This window comes from Cavia porcellus, unplaced genomic scaffold (genome assembly GCF_034190915.1).
Source record: "Cavia porcellus strain 051 isolate PalLab524CR breed Dunkin Hartley unplaced genomic scaffold, mCavPor4.1 scaffold_8, whole genome shotgun sequence".
In the NCBI taxonomy this organism is placed as follows: domain Eukaryota; kingdom Metazoa; phylum Chordata; class Mammalia; order Rodentia; family Caviidae; genus Cavia; species Cavia porcellus.
In genome coordinates, this window is record NW_026947491.1 from 20378817 (window position 1) to 20390996 (window position 12180).

The window sequence follows — 12180 nt, forward strand, 5'->3', positions numbered from 1 at the left end:
GACTGAGTAATGTCCACTCTTCCTCTGTGTTGGTTGACCCCACATATGAACAGCATAGGAACAGGGCAATGTGGGGAAGCTGCACCTGAGCTCAACACTCCCTATTGTTCTTTCAGGTGCAGCTTCAGGGGGCTGGACATGGTCTAGTGAAGACATCATAGACCCTGCTCTCACTGAGCCCTGTCTGTTTATTCCCTCACAGATGATGTCTCTGGGAGCTGGATCCATCAGCACATAGAGAAAGAGAATGACAGAGGGAGCAGGATGGTAAGAGTGTATTTTCAGCTGATAACGCATTGTTGATTTGTCAAGTTAAATCACAGTACCACATCCGGGAACCAGTTCTCCCTGCAGCATGAATCAGTGATCAAGAGGAACTTGCAGTACAAGTGACACTGTGAGGAAACATAAGCATTCCAGGCACAAAGCTCTCCACAGAGGTTCTAAGGACCCAGTGGGGTGTTCAGGGGCTGCAGTGGCTACATAGGGCAAAGCAAAGACTGATGCTTCAGATCAAAAGGGGCTTCTGAGTATTAGGAGAGAATATGTTAGAGGAGGAGAGGGCCTTGGGGATGCACAGAGAACCAGGAAAGGCCCAAAGAACAGGTGCAGAGAAGGAAGTTGGGAAGCCAGCTTCTGGTCAGCCTCTGGGGTTTTCTTTCTAGATTAGCATTATGTAAACTGAACAGACCCCACCATGCATCCACTCTAGGTTACATATGAAGTTTCCACATTCCAAATTGCAAAAAAATGTATGGATTTTTGGTGATCAATTACAAAACACACACATATAAATATGTTATATATTAACATATTATTCATCTTCATCTGAAAGTATGTGGAGGGGAGTTAGTAAGAACTCTGACTTTTAGGATCTTCGATATTTTGAAAAATCAAGCCACCATGATCAGCACCATCAATTTATTTTCTACCTGATATAGGGAAATAGTGTCTCATGCAGGGCTAAATATTTCAGTTTAGGAAAATGTGCAATACAAGAAGACACAGATAGGACAATTTATAGAAAACTACATGAGAATTTATGGGTACCACTTCACTACCTAACCTAAACCTGAAAGTGATTATATCAATATCTGAAACATTATATATGTGCAAAAATGTATTGATCTAGCCATAATTATAGTTATTATGTATAAATGTACAATTATTAGGGAAAATTAAGTCAGACATAGATAATAAACCAAGGTATGTCATACTCTGGAACATATGCTTGAAAGAGTACTGGTTTTATATTTATTAGAAAATAACAGAAGAAGAGTGAGAGAGATAACATCAGTCAACATGAGATAAAGATTCTAATGGCACCAACACGATCACCATGTTGTAACTTGTGTTTCAAAGAAAAGTAGTGAATGGAACCAGGAGGAACATGAATCTCCTGAGTATTCATCTCACCACACAGTTCAGCTGAGCTTTATTCAGCAATACTGCTACTTCTTTGTGTCACTGTGTCTCCACATGCCTGACCTGACACTTATGAAAAGCATCATTTCTTCTCAGATGTGTTGCCCAAAGTTTCATCTTCCACTGTTAGTTTATGCTGTCTTCTCATCATCAAAGAGAAGATCCATCAATGAACCATCTTCACTTCCTAGGCATGAAATCCACCACCATCTTAGTCCCTGGTTATCAACTTCCTCCTCACTGATACTTTCGAGGTATTTTCCTCTTCTTCATGTGTCAGGGTCTGTTAATTGTTGGATCTTCCCACCATTCCTGTAACATGATGTAGAGTGCACGCAGTGGTTGTCAAAAGTAAAACCTAAATTTAGTGACTAAATCCTCACTGACCTCCCAAGGCTTCAGCAGAGCCTGTGAACCCCTCTGCAAGACAAGAGCTTATGCATAACTGCACCTTTCTCTTTCTCTCTGTGTAAAGCATCTGAGTCTTCCTACAAATCTATCAAAATTGTGTAATTCAGGCCAGAGATTAAAACTGTTAATGCAGGAGTAACTCTATGAATGACCTCAATGCAGAGAGGTGAGGGTTCTGGTGGGGGGTCAGAACCAGTGCCCACTCAGCGAGTAACAGACTCTCCTAATTCTTGATGTCATGGTCAGTGTTCTCATGCTTGGACTCAGAACAGCTCCACCTGCCTGCCCAGAGCCAGCACTAAGAATCCACATACAATGTTTTCATCTATTTCTCCTTACTACTGTGGAATCGATTGTTACCTGCATTCAGGCCACCTGATTATGATTAGATTTGAGGATAAAGAGAAAAAGGTTAGCAAATCAGATTCTGTTAACTAACTATGGTGAATGCAATCATTATATTCTGCAAATATGCACTAATAAAAAATATGAAAAATTGTGAAAAAAAGTGCACTATGCTATATTGAAGACTGTCCAGGAAATGACATAAGAAATAATAATTTCAGAGTACATGGATACAGACCATTCAATGCACTGAAAGAACAGCGCACTGAAGGGCAGGGAACCATCCCAGGCACAGGTATGACACAATAGAACAGCAGACTGAGTGTCTTGTGGATCACAGGTGAGGGTTCCATGAAGCTTTTCCACTTCAAAACTAGACAACCAGCACTAAAGGCAGTGGTGACAATTTTGTACACTTGTGTCTCCCTGCAGAAGAGGTCACAAACAAAGTGACCCCTGCATCCAGTATTTTTGCCTCTTCACACTGGAAGTCAAAATGTGTGCAGTCTCCCTGCTCAGAGTCTCCTAATGATGGCAGATGGATCCGGGCTCTGTTCTCCATAATGACTTACTCAGAAATCCTCAGCCCCATTTCTTGACTCAGAGATGAACTGATAAGAATATGAGCTCACAAGGGGAATCTTTAAGGAGATCTAATTAATGACAGTAGTATATTTCATCTGTTTATGATGATCTTCAAAATGTGTAAAGTATTTGCTATGGAACTGAGTGGCAAGAAATCATGAGGGTCCTTGCTGCACTGTACTGGAAAACATTTCTCTGAATCCACAGTGCACAAATAGTGACCAAGAACTACACACTCCTGGCTAATAAAAACTTGGAAAGAGGTAAGTTTTAATTTTAGTGGCACTGTCATCATGAGCACTAGTGTTTATAATGTATAATTGTTCACAAAACAACAACTGTAATTAGGTAAGCATTAGGAATTTAGGAATCACCTCTAGGAAACAAAGGAAGGGGGAACCTAGAAATTAAAGGATATCCAGCACCTACACAAGGTCAGAGGGAGAGGGACACTTAGCAGAGACAGCCTCATTCATTCCCCCGGGGAGGTTTCTCTGTATGGGAGCACAGGACACACGTCCTCATCTTCAGTCACTGCAGCCTTTGACCAGTGGGACCTGGATCACAGGACTTGTCAGAGGAGGTGGCAGGAGGACCTCTCCTGACAATTTTAATAATTGTGAATTGAGCTCTCCAGCAGCATGGATGGCAGTAGAGGTGAGAGATTGCGAAGAGGAAGAAGGAGCTGTGCTCCTCCTTATCCTGTGGAAGCAGCAAAGGAGCTCATTTGGTAGGGCAGAGTCAGACTAGGAACAAGAATGGAACAGGACTGGAAAAAGCTGGGGTGGGGTCAGAAAGAAAGGTCATGGTTCTGCTCCCTCCACTCCAGGGAAGGTAGCTTCCTGCCTATCACAAATGCAGACAGCACATGAATGCAAGGGAAGAGATTCATCTCTGCAGCAGGAGGACTAGAGAAACCATGGCCTGTGTCTCAACATCATAAAGGAAATGGGCCAATCTCATGCAAATTTGTCTCCCAAATCTAGACTCAAATTCCACTCATAGGCTGATGGAGCTCACAGCTCCTTCCTCCACACCTCTAAGATCTCTGCAGAAGGGGAAGGTTTGTCCTACATTATGATATTGCCAGGTCTTCTTCTGTGCCTTCTTGTTGGGACCAGTGAGTGAAGCAGAGGCAGGGAATCCCAGCCCAGCCTGACGGAACCCTCTCCCTCACCTGAGGACCAGGCCACGGCTTCCTGTTGGCACCAGTGCAACAAGCAGAGGCAAGGAATCTGTCCCAGCCTGGTGGAATTCTCTCCCTCGCCTGCAGGCCAGACTGCAGCTTCCTGCCAGGAACAGCAAGTCCAGCCAAGCCACAGAATCCATCCCAGCTTGGTGGACCTCTCTCTCTCAATTGGAACAAAACTTGAAGCTAGAAAATATAGGAAAATGGAAAAATTAAAGACCAAAATGGAATCTCAAACATCCATCCCATCCCAAGAAAGCCTAGGAGCCATGTGCATAGAAGAAAATATGTGACACATACCTGAAATAACTGAAATAATAGTAATTGAAATAAACAAACAAATCTTGGAAGCCTTAAAGGAATTCAAACTAGAAATAAGATCTGAGGTAAAATAAGAAATGATAAAAGAAATGAAGGAGATGCTGAACATATCTAAAGAAGACACAATTAAAAATTTGGAGGAACTAAACAAAAATATAGAATTCCTGGATGAACAATATAAGAAACAAACATAATATATAAATCAGATGCAAAGAGATATATAGGAAATCAAAAACTCCTTTGAAAGTTGTAAAATCCGCCTCAATGAATGTGAAGATAGAATTTCAGACCTTGAAGAAAAGATTGCAGCCAGTGAACAGGAAAGGAAAGATCTTTTAAAAATAACAAGAAATCAGGAATTAACAATTCAACACCTGCAAGATGAGGCAAAGAGGAAGAACATAAGGTTGATAGGGATAAATGAAAAAACAAGCAAACAACATAAAGGCTGTCAAGAGGATATTTAGAAAAGTAATAGCTGAAAATTTCCCAAACAGGAAATTGGAAACTGATATCAGGATCAATGAAGCATATAGAACTCCAAATAGCCATAACCAAAACAAAACTACACCCAGACATATAATAATGGCAATCCAAGAAATCAAACAAAAGAATAGAATATTAAAAGCTGTCAGAGAGAAAAGACAGATCACCTATAAAGGAAAACCTATCAGAATCACAGCAGACTACTCAGAACAAACAAAAAAGTCAAAAGAGCATGGAGTGAAGTATTTCAGATCCTAAAGGAAAAATGATTTCCAACCTAGACTTATTTAACTTGAAAAACTGTCCTTCAAAATCGATGGAGAAATAAGATACTTCTATGACAAAGAACAGCTGAAAAACTACATGATCACCAAGCCAACCCAGCAAAGAATACTGAATGACAGCCTAGATACATTTAGGAAAAAAACACTAAACAAAGAAGACAATTAAATAGAACAGGAAGATAAAGATGCAATAGCAGAAAGATAACATGTCAACAATAAACCAGTATATAATAGTTATAGCCATTAATGTAAATGTTCTCAATGCACCAATTAAAAAAACAGACTGGCAGAATGGATCAAGAAACAAAATCCAACCATATGCTATCTATAAGAAACTCATCTAACCCAAGAGGATACTCACAGACTGAAAGTCAAAGGGTGGAAAACAATACTTCATGCAACAGAAACCCCCCAAAAAAGTTGGGGTAGCTATTCTGTTTGCAGACAATGTGAACTTCAAGCCAATAATGATCAGAAGGGATAAAGAAGGTCACTATATACTTGTTAGGGGGAAAACTCAAAGAGGAAGAGATAACTATCTTAAATATAGATGCACCAAATACCAGAGCACCCAGTTATATAAAACAAGTACTAACAGAAATGAAAAACCAAATTAGCAGTAACATGATTCTAACAGGAGAACTTAACACAAAATTGACACCAATGGACAAATCAAACAGACAGAAAATCAGCGAAGAATTAAAAGAGCTGAATTGCACCTATGAACAAATGGACTTAATAGACATATACAGAGTATTCCATACAACAACACAATACACATTTTTCTCAGCAGAACATGGGTCATTCTCTAAAATAAACCATATATTAATTCACAAAACGTATTTAAATAAATGCAAAATAGTTGAAATTATCCCTTGCATGCTATCGGACCTTAGCAATATGAAATTAGAAATTAATGATAAAAGATACTGCAAAATTCCCACAAACACATGGAAACTGAATAACACACTCTTGAGTAATCAGTGGGTCACAGAGGAAATTAAAGAAGAAATTAAACAATACCTACAAGAAATGAAAATGCAAATACAACTTACTAGAAGCTGTGGGATGCAAAGAAAGCTGTCCTCAGAGGAAAATTTATTGTACTGAGTTCAGACATCAGGAAAATAGAATGAATACAAATAAATAACCTGATGTTACACATCAAACATTTGGAAAAAGAAGAGAAATTCAAGCCCAAAGCCAAAAGAAGTAAAGAAAGTATAAAAATCAGAGCAGAAATCAATGCAATAGAGACTAAAAGAAAACAATCCAAAAAATCAATGAATCAAAGAGTTGTTCTTTGAAAGAATAAATAAAATTGATAAGCCCCTACCCAACCTTATTTTAAAAAGGTAAGAAAAATCTCAAATTCATGCAATAAGGAATGAAAGAGGAGAAATCACTACAAACCCTACTGAAATACAGAAGATCATCAACACCTATTTCGAAAACCTCTACTCTCAAAAGTTTGATAACACAGAGGAAACAGATTTCTAGAAACATACGAAGTACCAAAGCTAGATCAAGGAGAAGTAAAACTGCTGAATACCCCAATTGCTATCAAGGAAATTGAAAACATAATTAAATCCTTACCTACAAAGAAGAGCCCAGGCCCAGACGGATCCACTGCAGAATTCTACAAGCAATACAAAGAAGACCTAATGCCAACACTTGCAAACTCTTCAATGAAATTGAAAGGGAAGCAATCCTTACAAAATCATTCCTAGAAGCAAATACTACTCTAGTACCAAACCTGAGAAGGACCCAACTGAAAAAGAGAACTACAGACAAATCTCCCTAATTAACCAGATGCAAAAATCCTCAATAAAATATTGGCAAATAGGATGCAGCAAATCATCAAGAAGATCATACAAAATAACCAAGGGGGATTCATCCCAGGCATGCAGGGATGGTTCAATATACGTAAATCAATAAATGCAATACACCATATCAATAAAGCCAAAAGTAAGAATCACATGATCACTTCTATAGATGCAGACAAAGCTTTTGATAAGGTCCAACATTCGTTTATGATAAAAACCTTGCAGAAAATAGGAATGGATGGTCTTTACCTCAATATAATGAAGGCTGCCTTTGACAAACCAACAGTCAATATAATACTAAATGGCCAAAACCTGAAACCTTTACTTTAAAATCAGGCACAAGACAAGGATGTCCCTTATCATCACTCCTATTTAATATAGAACTGGAAATCCTAGCCAGAGCAATTAGACAAAAGAGAGAAATAAAAGGCTTAAGAATAAATTAAGAATAAATTAAGCTATCATTATTTGCAGATAACATGATACTCTACATAGAAGATCCCCAAGACTCCACTGAAAGACTCCTAGATATAATAAATAAATTCAGTAGTATAGATGGATATAAAATCAGTACTCAAAAAATGATAGCATTCCTATACACTAACAAAAAAGGCACAGAGAGGGAAATAACAGAAGCCACACCCTTCACATTAGCAACCAAAAAATATGAAATATTTAGGAATTACGCTCATGAAAGAAGTGAAAGACCTATACAGGGAAAATTATAATACACTGAAAAATGAAATTGAAGATGATCTCAGAAAATGGAAAGACATCCCTTGCTCATGTATAGGAAGAATAAATATTGTGAAAATGGCCATTCTCCCAAAACTTTTATATAGATTCAATGCAATTCCGATAAAAATACCATAAACATACCTCATAGAACTCCAGAAATCACTCCTAAAATTCATCTGGAGCAAGAAGAGATGTAGAATAGCAAGGACAGTTCTTAGCAGCAAAGGCAAGGCAGGAGGTATCACAATCCCTGACTTGAAGTTATACTACAATGCAACCGTAGTAAAATCAACATGGTACTAAAACCAAAACAGAGCCGAAGATCAGTGGAATAGATTAGAAGATATAACCACAACTACAAACACACTCAACCACCTTATCTTCGATAAAGGGACCAAACATGTTCACTGGAAGAACGATAGTCTCTTTAATAAATGGTGTTGGAAAAACTGGCTCTCCACATGCCAAAAACTAAAACTAGATCCATGCCTATCACTATGTATTAAAATAAAATATAAATGGATCAAGGATCTAAATATTCAAACAGAAAAACTAAATCTAATGGAAGACAAATTGGGTAAATCCTTGAAGACCTAGGATTAGGTAGAGAATTCATGAATAGGACTCAAACTGCACAGGAAATACTTCCAGAGCCAATAATTGGTATCACCTCTTATTAAAAAGTTTCTGCACGTCAAAAGAAATATCCAGCATAGTGTGAAGAAAACCCACAAACTGGGAAAAAATCTTAGTGGACTGCCCTTCAGACAAAGGACTTCTGTCTAAAACATATAAAGAATTTTTAAAAATCCGACCCCCAAAATTCAAAGACCCAATCCAAAAGTGGACATCTGAGATGAATAAAAATATTCAGATGAAGAAATACAAAGGGCAAATAAATATAAGAAAAATGTTCATTATCATTAGTCATTAGAGAAATGAAACTTAAAACCACACTGAGATTTCATCTCACTCCTGAAAGAATGGCTAAGATCAAGAAAACTACCAACAACAAATGCTGGAGAGGCTGTGGGGAAAAGGAACTCTCCTGCACTGTTGGTGGGAGTGTAGACTAGTTCAACCATTGTGGAGGTCAGTCTGGAGATTTTTAAGAAAGCTGGAACTGGAAGCCCTATTTGACCCATCTATACCACTTCTAGGCTTATTCTCAGAAGAACTGAAAGCACCATATCATAGTGATATATGTGCACCCATATTTATAGCAGCACAATTTGTAATAGCCAGATCTTGGAAACAACCTATGTGTCCATCAGCGGAAGAATGGATAAAAAGTTGTGGTATTTTATATAAGGAGCACTACTCAGCTATAAAGAATGATCACATTGAGACATTTATAAATAAATGGATGCAGCTTGAGACCATACTCATAAGTGAAATAAATCAAACTCACATGTATAAATACCGAATAGTTTCCCTAGTGTAAGAAATGATAAGAATACATAAAATATGTGGTGACCATAATTCCCAATCATATTTGTTTGAAGCCATATAATGTTTTAACTCATTAATTGCAATGGTTTTAACCTGGGTTGTTCGATTTTAGTATCTGTGATAGTACAAATAGCTATTTTGAAGAAAACAACACAACATAAAAGCTAGTGCTGATTTAATATTATCTTATTTTGAAGTCCCATCAAGCTGTTTTACATCTGTTTCCACTGGTTTTAACATGTTGTATCTTACTATAGTTTACTATATGTGATACTATAAACAAATTTTATATAGGCAAAGAGATAATATAGAAACCATTTTTCATTTTCTATTAGCAGGTTCTAAATACCCTGTAATTTTTTTCATTCTCTTGAATGGCTTCACACTGTCTTGATATGCTTGATGCTATAGCATATGAAGTTATACTCAAATAATTCAAGGAAAGAGGCACTATGGGGACTACTATTATGTTAGATTATCTGGTGGTGAAACACAATGATGCTTAAATTGTTCAGTTCTGACCTGCATTGTTCTGTTACAATGTTTTCTTTTATCTCAATCTCCCCCCTTTTAAATGAATCTATTTTTTCTCATTTTTTTAATTAAGGGAAAATTAAATTTAAAATAGTGGGACATATTATAGTAACTTTTTTGTTTCCCTATTAACCTGATTTGAATCCCAGTATTGCTCTCCCCATATTGTACTGTCTGATTATACTATATTATATTTTGTTTCATAGTATCGTTTGAAGGTATAGGCAATAAGATATACTATGATGCCCATTATGGTTTGACTATTATCTGTTTTTGAAGTCCTGTAAGGTCTCCAGTGGAGGTTTTATTGGTCTTGTTCTTTGTTGTTTTGATCAATTCTATTATACCTGATGATATAGGCAACTCAATTTAAAAATAGCAGGAGGCACAATGGTAATCACTTCTGATCACCTGGTATTCTATTTTTGCATCATGTACTATGCCCGTCCTTCTGTTCTAACTGACTCTGTTTTGCTTGGTCATGTTTGGTTTTATTCTCTTCAAAAAAAGTAATAAGAACTGTGGAAGTAATAAAACCCCAAAAGTGTACTTGTTATTGTAAAAAAGAGAGGAAAGGAAGGTGGACTAAGGGATATAACCACAGGTATGTTTGAGTGTGTAGCATGGAAAACCATATTACTGAGCTTTTGTTGGATCATTGAATGAAACTGTCTCCAATATTACTGTATTGTCCACTTTATATGCTTTAATTTTATAATTTGGACAACCATTTTTAAGAAGACAATATGTAACCTATTAACCAATGATTTCCACATTTTTCTTGAAGTATTGTATTACATGTATCCTTTTACTGCTTTGTTTTTTATGTCCTTCCTTTTTCTCTTTAAATTAAAAAAAAAACAATTTTGGGTTTTATTACTTCCACAGTTCTTATTACATTTTTTTGGAAGAGAATAAAATCAAATGTGACAAAACAAAAGAGAGTCAGTCAAAACAAAGGATGGACTTGATGTAAAAACAGAATACAAGGTAATTAACAATGGTTACCGTAATGCCTCTTGCTACCTTAAAAACAATTGCCTATATCAGGTATAATAAAATTGAACAAAATGGTACAGAACAAGACCAATAAAACCTAACCATTGGAGACATTACAGGACTTCAAAAGAAGATAATAGTCAAACCAGAATGGGTATCATAGTGAATCTTATTGCCTTCAAAGTAGTTGCCTATACCCTCAAACTTGATTTCCATGTCTATATTGTGATCTGTTCCACAATAATATTTTTAAAGGAGACCACTGATTACAAATCAACTGGCTTCAGTTTCCTTAGTTTTTCTAAGCTGTTTGTTTTGCTGTCTAATTATTTTCTTAAGAAAGTTTAATGCTTGATAAAATAAAACAAGTTGTTTTACCATAAGTATCTTCTGACTAGTAAAATAATGTATTATTACAATGTATAATTTCAAAACAAAAATTCCACTTCCAAGGAAAGTGTTGCTGAACATCCTGTCTGCCCTTAAACTGTAAGAAATTTTCTAGATGGTCAGTGTTTTCCTTGACTTTAAATAAATCAAACAATGAAAAAATGTAAATGAAACTTTCAATGAGCTTAGAATCATTAAAAAAATGCTCTAAGAATCTCAGTCATCTGGACCCTACGAGCTGTACTAGCTGCAACAGTTCAATAATCAGCATGAATCCTTGTAACTGTTTACACTGCAGTCTTCTGGGCAGGTCCTGTAGGTTTGCAATTCGTCTACTAATAATAAAAACCTCTGCCCTGTTGTGTTAGAACCCAGTACGTGACTAGTAAGCCATTATTCACCAGCTCATCGACTTCAGTACAATCAGTTAATAAACCCTCATGGAATTCTTTATCTACCACATAACTTTCCACTCCTTCTTGAGGATAGGAAATAAGAGGAGTGGTTTCACAATGGATTGGTGCATCCCTGGCATCCTCAAGTGGGAAATCGCAGGAAGGTAGCAACCATCATCACCTATGAGCACTGAGCACCCAGAAATGGGGCAGGGCTCCAAAGCACTTGTGGGGTCCTCCCTCCCACTCTGACCATCTGTTATGGATTATTAATGGGTAGTCAATTTAACGCCAGCTGGATTACATCAGCATGGCATTGAGTGAAGATGCTCCACCTGAGGAAAGTTGGCAGGATAAATAGGTAGAGAAGAAAGGAAGTGTTGAGAGTTGAGGCATTAAGGAGGCATTGTGGGTTCTCCTATGAGTTGCTGTCAGAGCTATTGGTTCTCCTGGTGAAGCCTTGGTCCTCACATCGAGCATTGCTTCCTGGCTCCAGAGGGTAAGATGTGTGCTGCTTGGTCTCCAGGATGAACTCATCATGCTGCTTCCTGGAATGTACCTGACTGTGCTTGTTGGAAGAGGAGCTCAGGGCCTCCATGTCACTGTGGATGGCTGTGGTGCCTTTCAGGATAGCCCTGATCTTTGTTGTGAGTGCCCCTTCTCAGCTCCAGCATAGAACCTTCATCCCACTAGCACACCTCCTTCATCCTCCTGGCATAAACTTTCTAGCTTCCACCGCTGATCCTTGGGTCTTCCCGGCACAGATCTGTAAAAGAGACTGACATGAGTTATTCTTGTGG